We start from the raw sequence: 18695 nt of genomic DNA, 5'->3' as shown, positions 1-18695 counted from the left end.
AGGACATTGGTGATAAAATCGTGATTTTTTTCCCCCCCAGCTCGTAGATAGATTCTTTGCCCACATCTTCTCTGTATCCCATAGTTCTTCTCTCGCTTTTCCGTCCCCACCAGAGGGAAGCTTGGATAGAGATCCTTTGGTTCTTATTGTTTACCCCACCTGCCTCTACATTCAACATATCAGCCACCGGCATTTCTGTCACCTCCAACGTGATCCCACCACCCGTCACATCTTCCCATCCCCACCCCTTCCCCCTTCCATAGAGACCACTTCCTCCACAACTCCTTGGTTCACTCAACGTTTCCCATCCAAGTCATCCTTTCCTCATGTACTTTCCCCTGCAGTTCCAAGAGATGTAATACCTGTGAGGTATTGCATTTTGGGAACTCTAACCAGCCCAGGACTTTCACAGTGACTGGTAGGCCCCTGGAGAGTGTTGTAGAGCAGGGAGGTCTAGTAGATACCTTTGTAGATACCTTTGTAACCATATGTGGGTACATAGTTGCCTGAAAATTGAGTTGCAAGTAGATAAGGTGGTAAAGAATACTTTTGGTACATTGCCTTTTCATCATTCAGGGCATTGAGTATAGAAGTGCGGTGTTATGTTACAGTTGTACAATGCGTTGGTGAGGCCATATTGGAGTATTGTGTTTAGTTTTGGTCACCTTGCTATGGGAACAGTATCATTAAACTGGGAAGAGTGCAGTGAAGATTTACGAGCTTATTACCATAACTCAAGGGCCTAAGCCATAGGAAGAGATAGGGGAAAGATTTAATAGGAAACTGAGGGGCAACTTTTCCACTCAGAGGGCGGTAGTATATGGAATGAGCTGCTAGAGGAGCTAGTTGAAGCGGGCATAATAATAACATTTAAAAGACACTTGGACGGGTACATGAATCAGAAGGATTTAGCGGGTATGAATCAAATGCAGACAAATGGGACTAGCTTGGTTAGGACTGCTTGGTCAGAATGGACGAGTTAGGCCGATGGGCTTGTTTCCTTGTTGCATGATGCTATGATTTTAATGGTACACAGAATTAATTACCTTATCCAAGTAAATTTGATGGCTAATTTGCATGAAGCAGGATCAAACTAATTGCAATTAGATGAATGGCCAGATAATGATTGAGGGAGATGTATTGGCCAAGGGAATTTCTTGACCTTCAATTATATTGCAATGGACCTCAGTGAAAGGCTGATACCACTTCTGACAGTACAGCAGGTACTCGTGTTCATGTACCCGTGTTGTAATCTAGATTACCATCCTAATCAAAAAAAGCAGATCCTAATTCCAGTAAGGAGGAAATAAACATTGAAAACTTTCAATATATTGTTTTAAGGTATTTAAGGACATCTCGCAATAGTCTTCATTCAATCTGCATTCAAAGATCAAATCATGCCTGGCCACTTTGGAGGTTTGGAGGAGTGATCATTGTAAAGATCCTGGAAACTATTTGCAAAAATAGTTTTCCACTTTATTGCACTGTGATCTAAATGAAAATGAAGTTGATAATCTAAGGATCAAAACAAATGAAGATTTTGTATAGATGCTGAAGGAATGACTATCTTTCTGAGATGGTACATGTTCGGACCCAAGCTAAAATGTGGGTACCAATGACACAGCTAGGGACTAAATTAAAAAGCAGAGCCAAAAAGGTAATAATCTCTGAATTGCTGCCCGAGCCATGAGCAAATTGGCACAGAATCGAGAAGATTAAAGAGTTGAATGCATGGCTCAAAGATTCTGTGGAGAACTGGATTGATATTTGTGGGACATGGTATTTGTATTGGGGATGGAGGTAGCTGTTCTGATGGGATGGACTCCACTTGAATCCTGCTGGAACCAGGGTTCTGGCAAACGGCATAACTAGGGCCATAAATAGAGCTTTAAACTAAATTTGGTTTCAACAAATTTGGAAATGTATGGATGAAATTAAAGGGACGAAGTTACTGACGTCACCAGGACAGAAAATTAAAGAAAACAATAAGGGTCTAACGTCAGGCAAAATGGAGACCAATTTAAGAAGAGTGGTGGAGAATACTGAACTACAGATGTTATATTTGAATGCATGCAGTATACGCAACAAGGTGGATGAATTTATAGTGCAGTTAGAAATGAGTAGGAACAATGTTGTGGGCATCACAGCCATGGCTGAAAGAGGATCAGAGCTTGGAGCTGAACATCCAAGGATATACATCTTATTGAAAGGACAGGCAGGTGGAGTGTTCTGCTGGTAAGGAACAAAATTCAATCCTTAGTAAGGGATGAGATGGAATCAGAAGATGTAGAATCCTTGTGGGTAGAGTTAAGAAACTGCAAGGGTAAAAAGACCCCGATGGGAATTATATATAGGCCTCCAAACAGTAGACAGGCTGCAAATTACATCAGTAGATACAATTGGAATGCAAGAAAGGCAATTATACAGTGGTCATGGGGAATTTCAATGTGCAGTTAGATTGAGAAAATCAGCTTGTTACTGGATCCCAAGAGAAGGCATTTATAGAGTGCCTATGAGCAGCTTGTGGTCGAGCCTACTAGGGAAAATGCAATACTGGTTTGGTGTGTAATTAACTGGATTTGAGTAAGGAGCTTAAGGTAAAGCAGGTAATAGGAGATAGTGACCATAATATGATAACATTTAACCTGCAGTTTGAGAGGGAGATAATGAAATCCAGGTGTGTCGATAATACTATTGAGTAAAAGTAACTACAGAGACATGAGGGAAATCTGGCAAAATGTTAATTGGAAAGGGACTGTTGCAGGAATGATGGTGGAGCAGCAACGGCAGTAGTTTCTGGGAGTAATTCAGAAGAAGCAGGATCTTTTCATACCAACGAGGAAGAAAGATTCTAAAAGGAGGATGAGGTTACCGTTGCTGACAACGAAGTCAAAGGCACCATACAAGTAAAAGAGAAGCCATCAAATATAGTAAAGATTAGTGGGAAGCTAGAGGCTTTGGAAGCTTCTAAATACTAACAGAAGGCAATTACAGTAACAGAGCAAAAGGGGGAAAAAAAGAAACATGAAGGTAAGCTAGTCAATAAAAGAGGATACCATAAGTTTCTTCAGATATATAAAGTGTACAAGACACTGGAGAAGTGGTAATGAAGAGTAAAAAAAGCAGATGAATTGAATATGTTTTTTGCGTCAGTCTTCAAAGCAGACGACACCAGCAATGTGCCTGAAATTCAAGAGAGCCAGGAGGAAGAAGAGGGCACAGCCTCAGAATAAAATAATGTATCTTTAGAAAATAGATGACGAGGAATTTCTTTAGCCAGAGGGTTGGTAAATTATGAACTTATGAACATATTGAATGAGGAGGCGTTGCAAAAACTAGCCGCAGTTCGAGATTCACCGATAACCACCAATTATAACACAGAAAAATTGCCTATAATAATAATAATAATATTATTTATAGAGCACTTTAAAAACAAACATAGCTGCAACAAAGTGCTGTACATCACTAATCATTGACAAAAAAGTTAATACACACCAAAAATAACAATCAAAAGAAATAGTAGGAAAAGACATGTAAAATAAAGAAACATCAAAAACACCACAAACAGAAGCAACGTCTCAGGCATGGTCAAAAGCCAGGGAGTACAAATGTGTTTAACACTGGATTTGAAGATGGACAGTGAGGGGGCCTGTCTGATGTGCAACGGCAGGGTGTTCCAGAGTGCCGGAGCAGCAACAGAGAAGGCTCTATCCCCTCCGACTAGACCTCGGTACCTCCAGGAGCAGCTGACCAGCTGACCTGAGGGACCGGGCAGGAGTGTATGGGTGGAGCAGCTCAGAGAGGTAAGGCGGGGCGAGCCCATTCAGAGATTTAAAAACAAATAACAGTATCTTAAAATGAACTCGAAAGTGCACCGGGAGCCAGTGTAGGGAGGCCAGAATTGGCGATATGTGCTCCCTCTTTCGAGTCCCTGTTAAAAGGCGAGCAGCAGCATTTTGAACCAACTGGAGACGAGCCAGTGAAGAACGAGCAACACCAAAATAGAGCGCGTTACAGTAATCCAGCCTAGATGTAATAAAGGCATGGATTACTGTCTCAAAATGCTGCCGCTCGAGAATGGGCTTCACCTTCGCCAGCTTCCTTAGGTGAAAGAAGCTGGACTTAACCACCACGCATATTTGGCGATCTAATTTAAAGTCACTGTCCATCCTAAAACCCAGGTTCACAACTATGTTCGATATCTTGTTCTGCTTCAATCCAGTTTCCCCTATATCAACCTATTAGCTCAGCTACATTTGCAGATAGTCAAAGTTTCAATTATCTTCAATTTCCATCATTCATTAAAATAAGCACAGACAAAGAAGATCTTCGACTAGAAATAAGGAACTGCAGATGATGTTTTACAAAAAAGGACAATTGAAGTTCAAGAATAAGAGGTAAGCCATTTAGAACAGAGATGAGGAAATACTTTTTCACACAGAGAGTTGTGAATCTGTGGAATTCTCTATTTCAGAGGGCGGTGGAGGTCGGTTCTCTGGAAACTTTTGAGAGAGCTAGATAGGGCTCTTGAAGATAGCGGAATCAGTGGACATGGGGAGAAGGCATCAACGGGGTACTGATTATGGATGAAGAACCATGATAACATTGAATGGCGGTGGTGGCTTGAAGGGCCATATGGCCTACTCCTGCACCCATTGTCTATTGACACAATGTGCTGGAGTAACACAGCAGGTCAGGCAGCATCTCTGGAGTACATGGATAAGTGATGTTTCAGGTGCCGACCATTCCTCAGATTAACAGACTGCATACTAGTCCAGATAGCATATAGCATAAAGAAAACAAGAAAAAAGCTTTTCCAAATATTACGAGCTTACATAGTCCGTATTGATTTTCACATTTCTGTTTTGAATGAACAAAACCCTGAAAAAGCAATTTGCACAAATAGACCTTGAAGTTGGCAGTCGCAAGCCGCCGTGAACGAAAACCCAGTGGGCTGATCATGGACTGGTTCGCCACTGCAAGAAAGGACTCGGCGGGCTGCTGCCTGCAGAGGAAACTTGGAAATCGCCGAGTTAACCCCAAAGACCGAAGAGTCAAAGTAGGGAGGCCCTCTAGCGACGAAGGATGCGAGGGGAGGAACCAGGGTATTGACTCCAGTTCCTTCAGTCAGCTGCAGGAGGTGCCCCCGGGACACAAAGGCGGTCAGGCGAGGAGCGAAACATCGGTTCACAGGCAGAGCTGGTCGAGAGTGAGTGAGGAGGCACTACAGGGCTTACCTGAATTGTGGGAGCTCTAGTACATCCAGCATGTGAACTGGACTTTGGACGTCTTCTTTTGTAAATGGTATCAAAATATAGCGGCCTGTGCAAGAATGTAATTATGCAGTGCACACGTAACAATAAAGAACCATTAAACTATAAAGAACCATTGAACCATTAGAGTGGCAGCTTTATAGGCCTTTTTCACGGGGCGACTTGACGCAAGATGTAGCCAGAGCGAAGTGGTCGTGGTCTAGCACGATATCACACGATATAACGGGGGGTAGACAAAGAGCTCCCACGGTACTCGGCATTTCTGTTATTTGTGCGAGTGACTTGTCCGTCTCCCGAGCTTTCCCGTTAAATCTTGAATGACATTGTAAACTGTCAAGTGTAATTAAATCATCACGTGGCACAAATGATGTCACTTTTTTTTTCACACACTATAAATATCCTCCCTTGGTTGAATTGGTATATACACACACAAAGCAGAGTTTTACTGTGTATGTGGGAGACACAGATGGAGTGAGCACAGTTACTCGGTCTTTACTGTGTGTGGGAGAGGGAGAGAAAGAGACGTACACTCACAGAGGCAAAGTCTCTCAGCCTGTGTGAGAGGGAGGGAGGGAGAGAGAGAGAGGCACACACAAGGTGGATGTGAAATCTCACCTGCCTGTTTCAGTGACAGACACCCGCCGCCAGTAAATGAAGACACCCCCATCTGTCTCCCCCTCATCTCCCTCGACTCTCCCACCTGTCCCTCCCAACTCCAGTCCCGTCCCGACCCCCTGGGAAACTGAAGGGAGCAACAATTAACTGCTGCCTGCCCGCTGAGTTAAAGAGTTCCCACTTTAGTAAGACGATGTTAGTTGCGCCCAAGTTTAAATTTCCAACGTGTGTTTCAGAGTAAATCAAAAACTGTCTGAATCAGCAAGTTAGACACAAAATGCTGGAGTGACTCAGCGGGCCAAGCAGCATCTCTGGAGAAAAGGAATAGATTCCATTTTTGGTCGGGACCCTTCTTCGGGATGATTGTAGGGGGGAACTGGAAGCAAAGAAAAGACCGGGACAAATCAGGGCCAACAACAGATGACCTCAGCAGGGTATTTTGACGAGGTGTCCCGACCCGAAATGTCGCCTAACCCTTTCCACCAGAGATGCTGCCCGACCCACTGAGTCACTCCAGCACTTTATGTCTATATTTGGTTCCCTGATATGCCAATTGTTGGCTAGGGATAGTGTGATCCCAAGAGGGAACCAGCGTTGCAAACCTTGGACTGGTTAACCGACATTTACTGCATGGGGGAGGGGGGGAGGGGGAGAGAGAGAGAGAGAGAGAGTGTAAGTTACCTAAAATTAAATAATTCAATGTTCATAGTGAACACGGACACAAAATGTTGGTGTAACTCAGCAGGTAAGTCAGATCTGGGAAGAAAAACATAAAAAGCTGGAGTAAGTCAGCATGTCAGGCAGCATCTCTGGAGAAAAAGTATAGGTGGCGATTCGAATCGGAACCCTTCTTCAGACATCCTAATCGGAATTGAGTCTGAAGATGTGTCTCGTCCCGAAACATCACCTATTTTTCTCCAGAGATGCTGCTTGACTCGCTGAGTTACTCCAGCTTTTTGTGTCTGTCTTCGTTTTAAACCAGCATGTGCAGTTCACTCCTTTACACGGGTCTCTGGAGAACATTGATTGGTAGCGTTCCGGACCCTGCTTCGGAAAGGCATCGATCGCTGGTCGGCGAGGACTCCGAGCTGTATCTCTCAAAGAAGTACATGTGAAAAATTTCTCACGGACCATAAAAATGCGGGACCTTTCAATAAAGTCCCTTTTAAAAATTATAGTTATTTTCTTGAATCTCATTAACATAACTCATGAATAAGTTGATGTCCATATGCGGATGCAAATCTTTATTTTTTAAATTCAATCCCACAGAAGACAATTTTTACTCGCCTTCTGTCCTCTCTGTCCAGCTTCCGGGTTCACCGTTCGCAGGAGTTCCCACGGTACACGCAAGAGTCAGTACGGATATCGCACTGGCCACTACGTGCATACAATGTTGCAATGTTCAACCACAAGTGTACAAGTCACTCTTGGAGAAATTCAAGCTTGTTTGAATTTTCTCCCGAGTCACCAAGTTACACGAGTACCTGCCGTTAGCGCCACGGTGGTCCACGAATGCCGTACGGTTATCGCAAGAGGTTCCCACGATGTTCAACTTTGGTTAACTCTTGCGTCAAGTTGCCCTGTGAAAAAAGGGTTTAACTCAAACCAACCAGCAGGGGGTACTCAATGTTGCCATATATACAATATTTCAAAATGAGAAGTAAAAAGTAGCTCTGGCATATGTCTGCTTCACAATCACATTAAACACATTGCTGCAGCGTGATAACAATCCCGCTTGTCACAAGCTGCTCCTCTCAGGAATTTAAAGTGCATGTTGTTGGTGCCTGGTTTATTTTTAAAGCTCAACTCAAAGTTCTCTGTTTTGAGAATGTAAGAACTTGATAAGATAGTATTGTTTTTTTGAACAAATCTTATACAATTAAGTACAAACAATGTTGTTTGAAAGCTCTATATGCACTAAGTTTCTTCTTTTCAAAGTAAACAGTTGTTAGTTGGGGTTTAGTTTGTAGCTGTAGCTAACTAAGTAAAAACTTCAAGAGTTCAAGCCCCACTCCAGGACGTGAAAGCATACAATACTGCATCATCAGAGGTGTCAGCCTTCATATAAGGTACTAATCTACTGATCTCTCAAGGGAAATAACATTTATCACGGCCTGCGAAGCAGAACAGTGGAATTATATCCAGAACCACGTCAATATGCTTCTTCCCAACATATTATTTTTATAGAAGTCCAGTTGTTATAGGAAGGAACTGCAGATGCTGGTTTACACCGAAGATAGATACAAAATGCTGAAGTAACTCAGTGGGTCAAGCTGTATCTCTGGAGAAAAGGAATAGGTGATTTTTCGGGTGGAGACCCTTCTTCAGACAGAGTGATATTTCGCTTCTGTTCTTTGTACCTTTCATACCTCTAGATTCCCTCTCCCCTGACTGTGTCTGAAGAAGGGTCTGACCATAAATGTCACCTATTCCTTTTCTCCAGAAATGCTGCCTGACATGCTGAGTTGCTCTCGTATTTTGTGTCTATCTTCATTGTCTAGTTGCTACTACATTACTACTTGTTTGATTTTATGTAAATTGATTGGCACGTTTCTCACTTTACAAGGGGGACTGTAATAAAAAATTACTTCCAAAAGTTATAAAAAGCACCTTGAGGAACTTTCTGACAAAATTGAATTATAAATATGTATTTATAATCTCTCGTTGTTTTACAAACAGTGTGAGGTGAGATACCCAGTGCAAAACAGAGGTTCAGACAATGCCACGGTAAATCAGACTGCCATAATCGTAGTTCAAAAAAACTACTAAATTCTCAAAAACAATGTTTTTCATATATATTTGGATTACATTAGTGACAGCCTTGAGCACATTTTAACAATCACTTAAGGCATCTTTCTACAAATGCATCAACTTGTTGTGTCTTTATAACTATTATTTTGTTAAAGCCATTCAATTGACTATGTACTACTTCCTCAAAAGGAAAACATCCCAATACAAATATTCTCAGCTTGCCCATTAAAAGAAAACTATTGTCTCAGTGCCACACAGTTTTTTTAATTTATATTTATTCAGTTAGGCACTGACATTTGACAGGCCATTTGGGAGCATTAACACTATTTTACAGGCTAACTTGCAGAAGAATAATATAATTATTCTTTTTGAAGATTTGACACATCACATTAGGCCAAAAAAATGTTGGTTGCACACATAGATTGTATAAAAAGAGTGGGGTCACTAGATCAGCCTGGCAAGTCTACAATATGCCCACAGGAAGATTCCCCTCTGTAATTAAAGATCACCCTCAAGAAAACAATCACTTTGACCCAATGGTCTTTATGGAAACTGTTCAATGTTCAGTGTATGTTTAAGCTGGTAAGAAATACTAGGTTTCTGAATGCAACTCGACACAAAATAAGAAATTTATATTTATTTTAAAGAGCGACCAAGTATCAGGTTTGGAAATTCGATATTAGTTTGTTATTGTGATGTAAACCAAGATACAGTGGAAAAACCTAGTTTGCGTGCTATCCAGTCAAATCATGCTAAACATAAGTATAAACAAATCATACACAAATCCAACACGTAGTGCAAAGAAAAAATATATATCAGAGAGCATAATTGTGTTAGAAAAATGCCTGCAGAACATAGTGCTATTATAGTAAGGTGGTAATAGTAGCAATAGGAATTTGTCTTATCCCAAATTAAGTATCTGTTGCCGACAATCTTTTTACTTGACGTGATTTTGCTTTCCACACTATGGCTCTAAATTAAGGCTTGTGATGTGATCTGGTTACAGGTTCTCCTTGAACTATGGAAGGCATTCTGTTCCTGAGAACTGATTGTAAACATAGCAGTTCTTAAATTGGAAATCTGGCCACAATGCCTGCTGTAGTGATTGTATCATAGGACGATAAGTCTGGAAAAGCATTTAAAATCTCACTTTGTCATTCTTAATGATGATGAAGAAGCTGATATTAATAGATTTACCATATCCTATCTCAGGCAAATAATGTCTATTAAAATATTTTGCTGCAGACAAAATTTTAAATGCCACTAGACCAAGTGCAGACCCGTTGGGTCTGTTTCCCCAACGGCGTTTGCGGGGGGGGGGGCTGCGGCATCACACTCACATTAACCACCCCTCAAACACACAGGTGGGGGGAGGGGGATGAGAAGAGGGGAGGGAGGGGAGAGGAGGAGGAGGAAACGGGACAGATTTGGGAGGGAAAGGAGAGCGGAGTAGGAGGTGAGAGAGGGGGGGATGGGGAGAGAGATGTGAGGGATGGGGGGATGGGGGGGGGGGGGGGGGGGAGGGGGGAGGGGGGGGAAGAAGAAGGGAGGAAGGGGAGGAGGGAACAGAGAGAGGGTGAGGAAGAGGAAGAGTGGGGAGGGAGGAGGAGAGGGGTAGGGTGAGTGATGGCAGAGGGACAGAGGGGTAGGAGGAAGGGGGCGGGTGGAGAGAGGGAAGGGGGTGGGGTAGAGAGGGAAGGGGGGTGGGGAGAGAGGGATGGGTGGGAGAGGGAGAGGGGAGGGAAAGGGAAACATAGAAACATAGAAATTAAGTGCAGGAGTAGGCCATTCGGCCCTTTGAGGCTGCACAACCATTCAATATGATCATGGCTGATCATTCAACTCAGTATCCCATACCTGCCTTCACTCCATACCCCCTGATCCCTTTAGCCACAAGGGCCACATCTAACTCCCTCTTAAATATAGCCAATGAACTGTCCTCAACTACCTTCTGTGCCAGTGAATTCCAGAGATTCACCGCTCTCTATGTGAAAAATGTTTTTCTCATCTCGGTCATAAAAGATTTACCCCTTATCCTTAAACTGTGACCCCTTGTTCTGGACTTCCCCAACATCTGGAACAATCTTCCTGCATCTAGCCTGTCCAACCACTTAAGAATTTTGTACGTTTCTATAAGATACCCCCTCAATCTTCTAAAATCTAGCGAGTACAAGCCGAGTCTATCCAGTCTTTATTCATATGAAAGTCCTGACATCCCAGGAATCAGTCTGGTGAACCTTCTCTGTACTCCCTCTATGGCAAGAATATCTTTGAGCATTGGGCATTGTGACATCACACGATGACACGGTCACCAGGGGCTGGGGCTGGTGCAAAGGCATATGTAAATGGATCCATCCCGATTGGACATCTGCGAGCATTGGGCATTGTGAAATCACACGATTGGAACGAATCAAAAGGCAGACAGGCAGCCGGACGGACGGCAGGCGGCAGCCAGACTTTTATATAATAGATAGATTGCTGGCTTTGCAAAGGACACTGCTGGACAGTGTGAATCTAGATAGGATTCACAAAATGGACATCAACATGTTAAATAAAGTGTATTTTTCCTGGGTGACACAATTGCAGCTCGTGTCAAAAACTTTGTCACCTGAAACACTGCAGCAGCCATCAAATCCATCTCACCAGTCTCTCAAATGCTCAATCGCACGCAAGGACTATACGGGCATTTGTAAACTTTATATGTCTAAAGTTAATCTAGCCCCATTCCAAGGTTGGAAAGATGAAAGTAAAGTACTGTCTCACCTGAATGTGTCATTAGGGACCTGAATGGTGAGTGGGACAAGTGTTGTATCTCCTGTGGTTCCAGGGGAAAGTGCCTTGGAAAAGGGAAGAATAGGTGAACCAAAGAATCATGGAGGGAAAAGCCTCAGTAAAAAGCAGAAAGGGATGATGATGGGAAAATGTGACTGGGGGGGGGGGGTCACGTTTAAAGGTGGTAGAAATTGCTCGTAAGACAGTGGTATTGATTGTAGACTTTAGGAGAGCTCCCCCTCCCCTTCCTCCACTCACCATCAACAACACCAGTCACATCTGTGGAGTCATTTATTGTGGGGCCTTGGAACCATTATCTCCAGGGACCATAAATGGGGGGGTCAAAAAGGACCAACAGAGGATGTACTTCCTGCGGCAGCTGAGAAAACACAATCTGCCACAGGCAATGATGGTCCAGTTTGGACTCTATACTGTCATCATAGAGTCTGTTCACACTTTGTTCATCATGGTCTGGTTTGGCTCAGCCACCAAGCATGACATCCGGAGTCTGCAGCGCATCATTCGATCAGCCGAGAAGGTTGTTGGCTGCAACCTTCCCCCCATCGACGAACTGTACACTGCAAGGGCCAGGAAGCGAGCGGGTAAGATCATCTCTGACCCCTCCCACCCTGGCCACAATCTCTTTGAAGCACCCCTCTGGAAGGCGACTCCAGACTGTCAAAGCCGCCACAGCCAGACATAAAAACAGCTTTTTCCCCCACGAGCACTAGCTCTACTCAACAGCCAAAAGTCTGTAGCCTCCTTTTGTGGTATTTTATTTCATTCTTCACATGTTTAAATTATAATGTTTTATTTTTTAATTGTTTACTGTACATCGTGTTGTTATTTTGCGAGCAAAGCACCTAGGCAAATTCCTTGTACTTATACATACTTGACTAATAAAATGTATTCAATTCAAATTCAATTCAAAACAGGTGGTGCAAAGAGAAATATACCAGAGTGCAAAATATGGTTTGTAGCATTATTGTGCTAGTTACAGAGAATGCGCAGATAAAAACATGCAAGGTTCACAATGAGGTTGGTTGGAAGGTCGGGAGTACACCCTAGCTTAGGGGTGGGAAGATGATGTTTTAGAATCTGGTGGTACATACTTTCAAGTTTTTTTTATATCTTCTGCCCGATGAGCAAGGGGAGAAGCCAGAATGACCAATTGAAAAGGGGCCTTGATTATGTTGGCTGCTTTCCCATGGCACAGTGATATGCAGAATGATGTGTTGGATGTAGAGGCTGGTGGGGTGAGAGATGAGGTAAGAAAATCATATTTCTAAATTTTCAAGTTGCAAAAGGCAATAAAGAGGAAAAGGTTCTCCATAAAGATCAGCTGGAAAATATCACATTTAAAAAAGACTGCAGAAAGATGAAAGGAAGGGAACATAGCAACAATCTAGGATTACACATTACAAGGAAAGTTGAGGGGAAATGGAACAGAGACAGCTCCTGCAGAGTATACATAAGCACAAGAGTTAAGTGGGCACCATCCACACTGTAAAATATTATGAATCAAACAAAAACAAGAATGTTTTCAAATACGCTGCAAGCAAATATTGAGCAACAGGATATATTCTGCCATTCACGAGGTTGGGAAGATGCTGTATTTAATGAAATGTTTAACTGTTATTTTGCTAATTAAACATGAATTAGGATAAATGTCAAGAATTACATCATGGCAGATTCAGATTCAGTCATTTTGCAATCACAAGAGAGTGAATATAGAGCAGATTATATAAAAACAAGACAATTGGCTATTGAAATTTTTATTCAGAATTTTAGAGGAAGGGCTGCAGTTCCCAATTACTTTATTTTTAAAAGCAACTTGGGCTGGGGGAGATGCCAAAGCTGATGATCAAAAGTTGGGTGCAAATGGGCAATTTAATAGTAGCCTGCATGTCATGTCAATTGTGGCAAACTTCTTCAAAGGCAGTATCAAGAATCACTGTGAGACATTGATTGACATGAAGTACTTAGTAAATCGGCAAACAACACTGGAAATACACAAAAGGTTATGAAGCATAGTTAACTGTTTCACGTCATCACTCTTTCATCAGAACTACGGAAAGTCAAACAGATTTTAAATTACATGGAAAGGTCAAGGGCAAGAGTAACAAAGGCGCAGGTAAGAGAGATTAAATGACAAAGCACAAAGCTTTAAAAGGGTTGTTACACACCAGGAAACAAAAGCTCTGACTGCAAGAGGTGTAAGCAGGAGAAATTAAAGCATCCTCCAAGTACACTGAGAAAATATTGTCCTACATCTTAACTGTGTAAGCCTTAACATGTGATTCTCCTATCAGAAGAAAGATTGTGTCTGCATCAAGTCCCTTCAGAATCTTGTGATCAAAAGAGTCACTTCTTATTCTTCCAAAAAGCAGAGATACATACATAGCCGATTAAACTTTTTCTTAAAAGACAACCGGCTATGTCACATGTTAATTAAGTAATTATCCTTCAAACTTCCTCCAATGCATTTACATCCATCCTTAAATAAGACGAGTACAGTACACCCTCTTCCAGCTGTACTTGCACCAGCGGCCCATGGAGCACAACCTCTCTACATTTGCATTCAACTTCCCCATCAGTAAACAATAAAACTCTTAGCTTTCCTAGTTGCTTGCCATATCTGCATACAAACCTTTTTACGGATCACGCACTAAGACCGGCATATCCTTCTGCAATCTCTCATCATTTGCATAATATAATTTGTATTTTCCCTGCCACCGTGGACAATTTTGTGTTTCCAAACAACTCAAGGAAACATATTCAAAAAAGTAAAAATAGAAGTGCTCTTTTCCTGAAACTCCTAAAACCATTGGCTGAAGGTTGCGAAATGCCCACTTGTAAAATGAGGTGCCGGTCAACATAAGAAATAGCAGACATAGGCCAGCTGGCCCTTCAAGCTTTTTTTTTTTACCATTCATCACGTTAAAGGCCAATCGTGGACTACAGAATTATTTTCCTGCTCCATCCCATTTCTATCGATTGACATAATTTTATGTAATCTATCAGTCTCTGCTTTGAACAAACTCGAAAGATACTAGAGTCTCCAAGATAGAAAATACAGCTTTGTAATCTTTTCGTGAAGAATTTCTTCCTACTGTCCTCAGCAGCCTGCCATTTATTCTGAAAGAGATTCATCAATCAGGGGGAAATGTCCTCCCAGCCTGTCAAGCACTGAAAGAATTATATGTTTCTATGAAATCTCCTCTCATTCTTCTATTTAAACTCTTCCCACACAGCAACCCCTCCCCCAACCCAGCCTGTGCTGCTCTCCCTCAATTTTGAGCTTCACTGGAATAGTGTAAGAGTGGGAGAGATAATTAAAGTGACAGGCACAGGAGACTGAGATTTCCTGCTACAGTGAAGTTTTCCACAAGCAATACAGGTATTCCTTGATTTATGAATGGATTATGCATCAGGGAGGCATCTCATTAAGTAAAATTTGACTGAAACAGTCAATGCTATTATATTATATGTGTAAGAAGGAACTGCATATGCTGGTTTAAACCAAAAAGCTGGAGTAACTCAGCGGGACAGGCAGCAACTCTGGAGAGAAGGAATGGGTGACATTTTGGGTCAAGACCCTTCAGAGTTACTCCAGCTTTTTGTGTCTATCTTCTATTATGCTACTCATTATCAAAATATCTTTCACCATTTTGGTCTCAGTGTCGAGATCACACTGTAAATGGCAGAGAGACACAAAAAGCTGGAATAACTCAGCAGGACAGGCAGCATCTCTGCCAGTACCGCTGAGTTACTCCAGCTTTTTGTGTCTATCTTCGGTTTAAACCAGTATCTGCAGTTCCTTCCTACACAGTTAATGGCTAGGTGTAATATGCTGCTATATCGAGGCATTTTTCCTGATGCCCAATCTTTGAGAGAGGGGCGTATAGAAAGAGCAAGTCTGTATGCCATGTGAAAGGGATGGATATTGGTGGAGACAGAATGAACTTTTTTTTCCAATCTCTTACCTGGACGGATTTTTTGATTTTGATATATGATTTATTTCCGTATCGCATCTCCGTCCCTACTGTGGCTTAACATCGTGAAGTTCCGGCCTTTCCTGGAGACCGACGGGCGCTCAAAGCGGCAGGAGTCTGCAGTATTTTAACATCGCAGAGCTGGCGATCCCTTTGCTGGGGATCGAAGTTCCAAGCGCGGGGCTGTGGTCTTTAACATCGTGAAGCCTGCAGTCTCTAGAAAGAGGGGGTGGGAGATTGCAACCTTCACGTGTTTCATCAAGTGCAATCAACCAGGCGTGCACAATCAAATAAGATCAAATAGACCAAGTTGTCCTGCAACTTTAGGCTGTGCATGCTATACGCAAGAATTAAGAAGAGGCCAACTCGGGAGCTCCATGCTGCGGAGTTTCAACCACCCCGATGCAGGAGTTTCGATCACCCTGAAGTGGGCTTTGATCGCCCCAACTGCAGATGGTTTGACTGCCCCGACCGCGGGAGAACAAGAGGAAGAAAATTAAACTTTATTGCCTTCCATCAAAGTGAGGGTTGTGGAATCCACTGTGATGGATGTTTATGTTCATTTATATGTGGTGGTGCTTCTTGTTGCTTTTGACTTAGTACGGCTGTATGGTAACTCAAATTTCACTGTACCTTAATTGATACGTGACAATAAACTGACCTTGACCTTGAAATCAGTTTCTATAAGGAATTATTGCACAAGATTATTTTATTTATTTAGATAACTTGGGAAAAATGATAACAAGTAGTTATAAATAAGATCCAGTTGGAAATCAGTTTTTCACTGCTTAATACAAGGTTGTTGATTGTCATTTTATCAATGAGAAAGACTGGATTTAATTTGAAAGGTCACCATAATTGCATATATTTAATGGCAGGAATGGTTAAGGTTGAGTCTGTGTACATACATGGACTTATTTCAATGTGATGGGTTAGTGATCAGTAGTGCTAAATGGATCTTTAAATTTAAAAAAAGGTAATGTATGCCTCATACTCAGTAGATTTACTGGATAACAAATGTTATAAATGATAAATGGATGGACAGTGACCCATTTCCAGGCAGTAAAGGAGGGAAATATTGGCATTACTGGCAACCAGATAATTTAAAAATTGTATTGGGCCCTACTTGAGTACGGGAATTAGACATGTTTTACCTAATTACACAATAAAGGCCTTGGTGAGACCACATTTGGAATCTCATCTCAGCAAGCACAGTACCTGGAAACAAAGGGGAAGCCTCCATTGTGTCCGGAGACGTGGCCGACGGGCAGGACTTCAGCTCAGACTGAAGCGCAGGGGACTTCGGCCCTCTCTCCCTGCTATCCTACTGGCCAACGTACAGTCCTTTGAAAACAAAGTGGAGGACTTAAGGGCAAGGCTGCTTTATCAAAGGGAGCTGAGGGAATGCTCTGGGTTCTGTTTCACAGAGACATGGCTCACTCCCAGCTCCCCAGACACAGCGGTTCAGCCTGAAGGGTTCTCCATCCACCGTATGGACCGTACACTGGCATCTGGGAAAGGGAGAGGAGGGGGCGTCTGCCTCATGGTCAACTCTGCGTGGTGCTCAGACGTGGCAGTCCTGTCCAACTCCTGCTCTCCACACCTGGAACATCTGGTGGTGAAGTGTCGTCCCTTCTACCTCCCAAGGGAATTCACCTCCATCATCCCGACCACGGTCTACATCCCACCCCAGGCAGAGACGTCCGTCTGGCACTGGAGGAGCTGCACGCCGTGGTCAACAAACACCAGATGTCTTACCCCAAGGCATTTACCACCATTGCTGGGGACTTCAATAAGGCAAACCTAAAGAAATCACTCCCTAACTTCCACCAACATGTCTCCTGCTGCACCAGAGGACCTAACACCCTCGACCACTGCTACACCACCATCAAGAATGCCTATCGTTCTATCCCTCGCCCTCACTTCGGTAAATCCGACCATACCGCGGTGCTGCTTCTTCCTGCCTATAGGCAGCAATTGAAGAGCGCACACCCCCAGAAGTGAGGACAGCACAGAGCTGGTCGGGGGGGGGGGGGGGGGGGGGGGGGGGGGGGGGGCGGGGGTGGGGGCAGAAGAACAACTCCAGGACTGTTTGGAGTCTGTAGACTGGGCAATGTTCAAGGACTCGGCAACGGACTTGAACGAATACGCCACAGTCGTTACAGACTTCATAAAGAAATGTGTGGAGGACTGCATCCCTACAAAAACCTTCCGAGTGTATCCGAATCAGAAACCTTGGATGAACTTTGAGATCCGCACTCTTTGGAAGTCCAGACACAGGGCATTCACGTCCGATGATACAGTGGCCTACAAGAAGTCCAGATACGACCTTGGTAAGGCCATCAAAAAGGTCAAAAGGGACTTCAGCTCCAAACTGGAGGATGAGACAGATGTTCGGCAGCTGTGGCGGGGCCTGAATGCAATCACCTCCTACAAGGCGAAACCAGGAGGCAGCTCGAACGTCGGCGAAACATCACTCCCTGACGAGCTCAATGCGTTTTACCCATGCTTTGATAGGGAGAATACTGATGTGCCTTCCCGATCCCCCATTAACTGTGATGGTATTTTAGTCTCAGTCACAGAAGCCGACGTCAGGAAATCCTTCAGAGGAGTGAACTCCCGAAAAGCGCCTGGACCTGATGGTATACCCGGTCGTGTTCTAAAAACCTGTGCGGACCAACTGGCTGGAGTTTTTACGGACATTTTCAACCTCTCACTTCTGAGGTCTGAGGTCCCCACCTGCTTTAAAAGGGCATCAATTATATCGGTGCCCAAGAAGAGCAAGGTGACGTGCCTCAATGACTATCGACCAGTGGCACTAACGCCGGTGGTGATGAAGTGTTTTGAGAGGTTGATCATGGAGCTCCTACCTCGACAAAAACTTGGACCCACTGCAGTTCGCTTACCGCCACAACAGATCAACGGTGGATATGATCTCGCTGGTCCTCCACTCCGCTCTGGACCACTTGAACAACAAAAACTCATATGTCAGGCTGTTATTCATCGATAACAGCTCCGCATTTAACACAATCATCCCCTCCAAGCTGGTTACCAAACTCGCAGAACTGGGTCTCTGCGTATCCCTCTGCAATTGGATCTGTTCGTATTGGTGGAAATGTGTCAGCCTCGATAACAATCAGCACGGGAGCACCTCAAGGCTGCGTGCTCAGCCCCCTGCTGTACTCACTCTATACTCATGACTGCGTAGCCAGTCACAGTGCGAACTCCATTATCAAGTTCGCTGACAACACCACTTTTGTGGGACGTATCACTGATGAGGATGAGTCAG

The 18695-nt window shown here is 43.4% G+C and overlaps 1 protein-coding gene across 1 annotated transcript in view; it reads right to left on the bottom strand.

The window, feature by feature from the left end:
* The window catches only part of prdx3 (peroxiredoxin 3), an 82418-nt gene that overhangs the window by 46689 nt on the left and 17034 nt on the right, over nt 1–18695 (bottom strand). The gene's annotated exons all lie outside the window — the stretch shown is intronic.

The sequence above is a fragment of the Leucoraja erinacea genome, chromosome 15 (assembly GCF_028641065.1).
Source record: "Leucoraja erinacea ecotype New England chromosome 15, Leri_hhj_1, whole genome shotgun sequence".
NCBI classification, from domain to species: Eukaryota; Metazoa; Chordata; class Chondrichthyes; order Rajiformes; family Rajidae; genus Leucoraja; species Leucoraja erinaceus.
Note: the sequence above shows the minus strand (reverse complement) of the source record. Positions and strands in the feature narration are given on the sequence as shown.